At 36.3% G+C, this 6,558-nt stretch overlaps 1 non-coding gene across 1 annotated transcript; it reads right to left on the bottom strand.

Annotated features, from left to right (window-relative positions):
- Positions 1-2,232: 2,232 nt before the first annotated feature.
- TRNAR-UCG (transfer RNA arginine (anticodon UCG)) lies at positions 2,233-2,305 on the bottom strand. The gene has a single exon. It is a non-coding gene; the product is annotated as a tRNA-Arg (tRNA).
- Positions 2,306-6,558: the final 4,253 nt, after the last annotated feature.

Here is a 6,558-nt window from a genome sequence, read left to right as displayed (position 1 = left end):
AGAGCCGTCACCTGCCAGTTTGATTCCATCGCAAGAGGGAGCGCCTTCGAATATTGAGTCATTCGGTTTCCTTTTAGTAGACTTATAGCGGGTGAAGCAATTTCGTACTGACCATTGGCTGAAACTCAAACCCATTGTATTCATTATGTCAAATGTTTCAGGCATATTCCCAACATATCCACATGATGTGTTGAAGATGATAACAGCCGCCCGAGACATGTCACATCCTTACACTCGATGAGATGGGAATAGAACTCTTATCGCGAGTAGAGTATGGCATTTACTTCGACATTTTGCTTTTTAAATCGGATATTATAGCTATCGAGGATGCATCACCGAGGGCACATGCCCTTATCACCGAGCAAGTAAAGAAAGGCTTTGGTGACCACAGTGTGACAGAATCCTTATCAATGATTATCCAATGGCACGATCTCCTAGTTATGAATCGCGTTTATTCCCGGTAACCTTTGCACATCTTCGAATTTCACAACCCCTCAAGTTTCACACCAACCCTTGAATTGACCTTTTAACTTTATATCGCTGCAATACACGTGAAATGAAAGCATACAAGTTTGTGGCCTAGCTTGGAGATCTTCGCGTGTGTGTCGAGGCATCTTGTTCGAGAAGACGGATTTTACTGTGATTGGTATTTCCAGATGTATAGAATATATTTTATGGTTAATAATTCATCAATGCAAACTGGATCTTTTTAATAAAAATTTGGTTTCGATGGTGTCTTAATGTCATTAAGTGATATAACGTAGGAAAAATACATACACTACAATAAAAATGCACCTGAAATTAAGGCATTAAGAGGCGCGAACCAAGAACTGCACCATCAGATGGAAAGGATCTCATCGCCATCAAAAAAAGAAGAGCTATGGTTTCCGGACATATCAACCGAATGGACCACGTAAGAATAACCAACAAAGTATATTCTTCGAGAATAGGAAAATCAAAGCCCGTTGGTTTCAACGGGAGCATAGAGACATGCTGGAAGAGGATGCGTGCATTAGGAATGTATTCAGAGAAGGCGAATATCAAGGCTAGAAAATGCTAATTCGAATATATAAGGAAATGGTATTTTTTTTATTATTTCGGAAGAAGAGCGGAACAATGTGTAGTGTGTAGAGTAGGTAGAAAAATCAATGATATAGAGAAACTTTCATACGGAAACCTAAAAATGGGGTTTGCGTTACAATGGCTACCCGGAAATGGAACTGCGTGAAGGATATGTATACATAAATGAATATGAATGCATGACTTAGTCTTTCAGTGACCAAGTATGGCATTGGAAGATAAAGAAATTCATCGTCATGGGATCAACACTTTCATGAAATATGTTTAATTCTTTAACCTTACCGGTATCTGAGATAAGTTTCATGGAAGAATACCTAAGGTAATTGGGCGTTCTAAGATTTTAATTAACATATAATGAATTAAATTAGTTTTAATTTATCCCACAATGATCTCAATAAATATTTGAGACAGGTTAGGTTTACATAAATTGGTTTAGCATAATTTATTTTTATGATAGACTATTTAAACGTTAGAAAATAATGGGAACTCAGTATTCCGTCTAAAATTCAAAATTATAATTATTTTCGAATCTTTTCAATAAATTTAATCGATATGAACATTTTTAAGTTGTAAAATTTTATACTTGATGGCCGACTGTTTGACTCTCACTGCGAATTTTACAGCTAACGGACACACTTTAAAGTACAAAAATAAGAATAGTTGGCAAAAATGGTGCAATGAGTTTTATTATATTTTTTTACAATGTACAGGTAAATATGATGTATTATGTTGTACTACATTTTCAATGTTTTGTCGAAATAATTCACATTAAATTGATAGTGGTATGTTAGTACATGATTTTTCCCCACCGAATACTCGTTTTTAATATTTCTTACAAATTACTCTATGCGATCTCACAATCAATTCGTCAGTGCCATTTAAAGTTGTAGGTTTTTTTTTTAAACCAAAAGCCTTTAAAATACTGAGCAAGAAATTTCGGAAGTAGATTACATGAATTGAATACGTAAAAGATACAATATGTGCTAAATATTAAGGAACAATTTTCCGTTTCACCGGACCGGGATGATGCTATTTAAAGTGATTTAGATATGAAAGAAATTTAAAAATTTTAGAATGGCAAAAAAAATGAAATATAATAGGTTAATCGGATCATTGGGAGCAATTTTGAACATGAAAAATATTCCACCAAAACGACCACGGCAGGACTCGAACCTGCAATCTTCGGATCCGAAGTCCGACGCCTTATCCATTGGGCCACGCGGCCGAACGAATCTTGGGGTGCTCGTAGGAGTAGTTTACTGGATACGGTTTCAAGACCGGGAACACTTCGTTGATTTCTTTTAATGTTTGGAGTTTTGTGTCTTATCCCAAACTTTTAAGGGCATTCTACCAAATTGAATTTTTTCTTTCTCAGACATTTCTAATTTCATACATTAATTCAGTTTGCCTTTGCGCTCCACCTAATTTTTCTTTTCCGCATCCTTGGGCGTAGGTTCGACCTGTAGCGAACTATTGATTGCTAGTTCTATATTCTCTGTTATGCAAATAACAAGGTACCCTGTTTGCAGTAGATTCATATTTTGATTACCTTTTAATAAAACCACTAACCCTCTCAGGCTCGTCTGATTGAAAGTGAATGAAAATATCTGTCATGTACTAATGTATTGGCATGTTTTGTTCTGATTAGATGTATTAAAAAGTCTTTCCCAATTTACCTCGAGAAAAGCGTTATCATTATGGTACGTTTCATCCAGGTAACAACTGCCACGCAGTAGTATGCCTGTTTTACCTTAAACTTGCAATGAGGACGTGCCGATAAATTACATCATTTCCCATTAATATCCCCTTTCCCAATCCTCCCTACTAAAACCATTGCCGATCATCCCTTTTCCTTTCCCACATTTCTTGTATTTTACGCTATCATTAGCAGAAACTCCCTAATTATAAATTGCATAATGAGGCACTAGAGGTCTTATTGAATCACGATTTGAATTAAGTTCAAGAGGATATTACTTTTCCTTGCTCATTACACTCTATTTTGTTCACGTGACTTTCGTGAGAAAGCGGGTGCCGCCAAATTGCCTTATCCTTTGTTGTTTTTGAAAATACATAGGTATGTGAAAGAATAATTTTTTATTTTTCACTGAATTCTTTGTCTCTCTTATTTTAAATATATCTCGATTTATTCTTCTTGAATTGAGTGAGGTGCGTGAAAAATGATGAAATATACTAGTTTATACTGGGATATAAATAATAATGTAACCTTATCTAACACCATTTCATAGTTACAGAAAATGCACCTAAGAGCGTGATTCGATATAATTGAGAATATGTTAATTTTAATTCTCCAAAAAAGATCTAACAGGGTACATAGGTAACTGCATAGTTTTTATCCTGCCTGACAAATAGCACATCAGTTGGGCGATAACATATCATTTGGTGTGGAGTGGAATGGACATCCTCAAACATAAGTAGGAAAGGATTTAGTCAGTGCTGTTTGTGTTATTCCAATATGGCAAGAAAGCCTTCTGCTCCGAAGTCACGCAGGATATGCTGAGATCAACGATTGAGCTTCGATCTTCTTCAATAAATCTATAACCTAGAAGTGGAAATTTGTAGACATTACGTGTTAATTATTCCATCTAAAGTTTAAAATTATTCCATAATTTTAAATTATGGAGTGACGAGTATAGTGGAGAAGTAGAAAGATGTATGATACATTGATAAGCGGCGCGGAAAAAGAAGAGAAAATGTATGTAATTAATCTTATAATGAACTATCGTTACATCTACATGTAATGAAAATCCCCACCCCAATCCCTGGCCTACTGTCTAAAATGACCGCCGCAACAAATATTCTCGCGCAGAATCACACCTCCTACGTATGATCTTTGCAAAAAGGTTCCATTTCCTGCGACATGTATAAAATCTTATCCAGTAGAGGAATAGGTATGCCTAGTCATTAGAAACTGGATATAGATCAGGTGTGGAATAACTCGAAGATATTTCAGCTAACTGACAATCCTTTCTCGCTTCTTGGCTTTTAATATTGAAATTTGCGTAAATCTGGATCTATAAAACCCCAAAGCATGTTACTCCATTCATAGTAAATTAAATACCATGAGTAATAAATGTGTCGTCCTAGATAAAAACTAGCTCAACTATATGAGCAAAAAGGGTCGTATATTTTTTATCACCTCTCGTGGGGAAAAAATGAAAAATGTCATGAACACGCGAGTATTTCAGTATCTGTGAAATTGAATTCTTGGTCTACTTTAAGTAAACGCCCGGATAAGGTGGGTTTATGAGTAATACTAGATGATCCTATCATCGTCCTGGTAATCCCAACTTTCTCATCAATTCCCAAGGAAATCAGAAACCGAGGGAACATTTCGAAAAACTGAGTAGATTAAGAAGATTCGTAAAGATGACACTTGAGAACGATCCATGATAAATGGTTGAGCTTCGCTCAATAAGATTAGTAAAAAAATTGAATGGATACCTGTGTATTTTATTTGAGAAAGAGATTGTCTCTAGCAATCTTCGTTGGCAAGGAGATGATTTCTCCTTGTAATGTGCATGGATTAATTTTTCGACGTCGTTATCATCACAGCGATCTAATCATGCGAGCAACGTAATTCTAGAAGCACTAAATCAAATTCAGACGTTAGTTTCGATAAATGTAATTGATAGATCGAAAGGTTTCAATGTATTCATAGGCACACGGACTAAAGTGTTGCGTTGCAACTCGCCGTAAGACATTTTTCAGGGACTTGAATTAACATTATTACCTCGACTCAATCGCTCTCTTGGGGAAAATATTTCTTCCCTTTCGTTCATGAGTTTATGATGTGAGCTAAAATTCGCGCCATGAATGCCATCTTCTTTCTACATTAGCAGTTACAATCATCGACTCTTCTGTTCTGAACCGAATACCCAGAAAATCACCTACTCAGTGTATTTATCCTCTATTTCCCCACATAGTATTATGACCGCCGATTCTTCATTTTTGTCAACCTTGTCATAAACATCCTGCAAACTACCACGAGGGAATGAAGGTGAAATCTGTAAAAATTGAGATATGATTTAGAATTAATCAATTCTCGATCGAATCTTAAATTGAAGCATACACGCCCTGAGTGCGTGGATGCTTCAATTTAAAATGCGATCGAGAATTTTTTGAGCGAAGAACAAATCCTTGTACTTGTCTTTTCGGTCGATCTCTCATATATTTTTTTGTCAGATATCAAGTCCTTCCCGCTCGCGAGACCGGGAAGTTACACACAAGTAACAGGAAAGGGGGAAAGAGAGGAAGAACTTTCAATCTCATTGCTGATTCATTCTTTAACTGATGATTTATTATTTCTTTTGACTGAAGGGCTTAATTCCCTGCCATTTCCGTTTTTGACAACACCATCAGGCCATCTAGTGTTTTTTGCGCTTCATAGTCGCCAGTGTTGGTATTGATTTTCTGAGTGAGTGCGTGTGGGCATGTGTATTATTCCTTCGAAGTAGGTCCCTTGCGTCTGGATTAATATCCTCGCAAGCTAATCCTGTATCTTTCTAGTGAACAGGTAAATGGTTAAGGTAACCCAGAGCCGGTCCCTGGCTTACGGGGAAAATCTTCCCAGTAAACCATTTTGGGCTAACCAGGGTGACTAAGTATTTGTAAGTTTTCTAATACGGTCCCTGGCAATGGGATTACGTTCCATGTAAACCAATTCGGGAAGCCCCTGCGTTAATGTGAGCGTCTTGCAATATTGAATGTGCGTCTGAACACTGGCGAGGGATTACATTTCCCCATAAATCACCACACCAATGTTAATATTACCCTTCTTTTTTCCCTCTCCAGTGGTAAAAAAAACCTTTTACGGCTTAAGGAAAAATTATTTAATATTTTCAGTCATAAACTCCTTCGCAAATAAATAGACACTTGGCGTGATATGCGGTCACCTTAGGAATTAAATTTTGAGAGTAAAAAATAATTTCTCATCCAGAAATAAATTTTTTGAAATGGACATTTTTTCTATTCGGACTTCATTGAAATAACTTCGAAGGGTATGTATCTGATCAAAAAAGATAATACGCAGACGTATTCATGACCATCGTTGTACAAAAGAATCACACCTAAAAGATAAAAGTAACTTAAACCTTCCATGATTATGATCAAATTTCGTTACTTTTGAGTTATAATTTAGAAAAATAAGAATTTAGTTTTCATTTACAGGGCACAGAAAGCGGTTTTTCTTGTGGTTACCCTTTATTTTTTCTTGAAATTGTGGGAGTCGACGGGAGGAGGCTACCCCCTCTTTCATTCAACCATGAACCACATATCAACGATTTATGCTTTGCCAAGCAAACAGACTTTGTCCATTCTTCATTTCAAAGTCAATATTAGTGCTGTAGGATTGATCTTCATGCAACGCCTCATTTTTAAGGCGGTTCAATAGAGGAGGATCATTAATTTTTGTAATAGCATATCTTCACTCTCCACCAAAGTTCGATGGTTCTATTTAGA

This window comes from Hetaerina americana, unplaced genomic scaffold (assembly GCF_022747635.1).
Source record: "Hetaerina americana unplaced genomic scaffold, ioHetAmer1.1.p SCAF_1, whole genome shotgun sequence".
In the NCBI taxonomy this organism is placed as follows: domain Eukaryota; kingdom Metazoa; phylum Arthropoda; class Insecta; order Odonata; family Calopterygidae; genus Hetaerina; species Hetaerina americana.
Note: the sequence above shows the minus strand (reverse complement) of the source record. Positions and strands in the feature narration are given on the sequence as shown.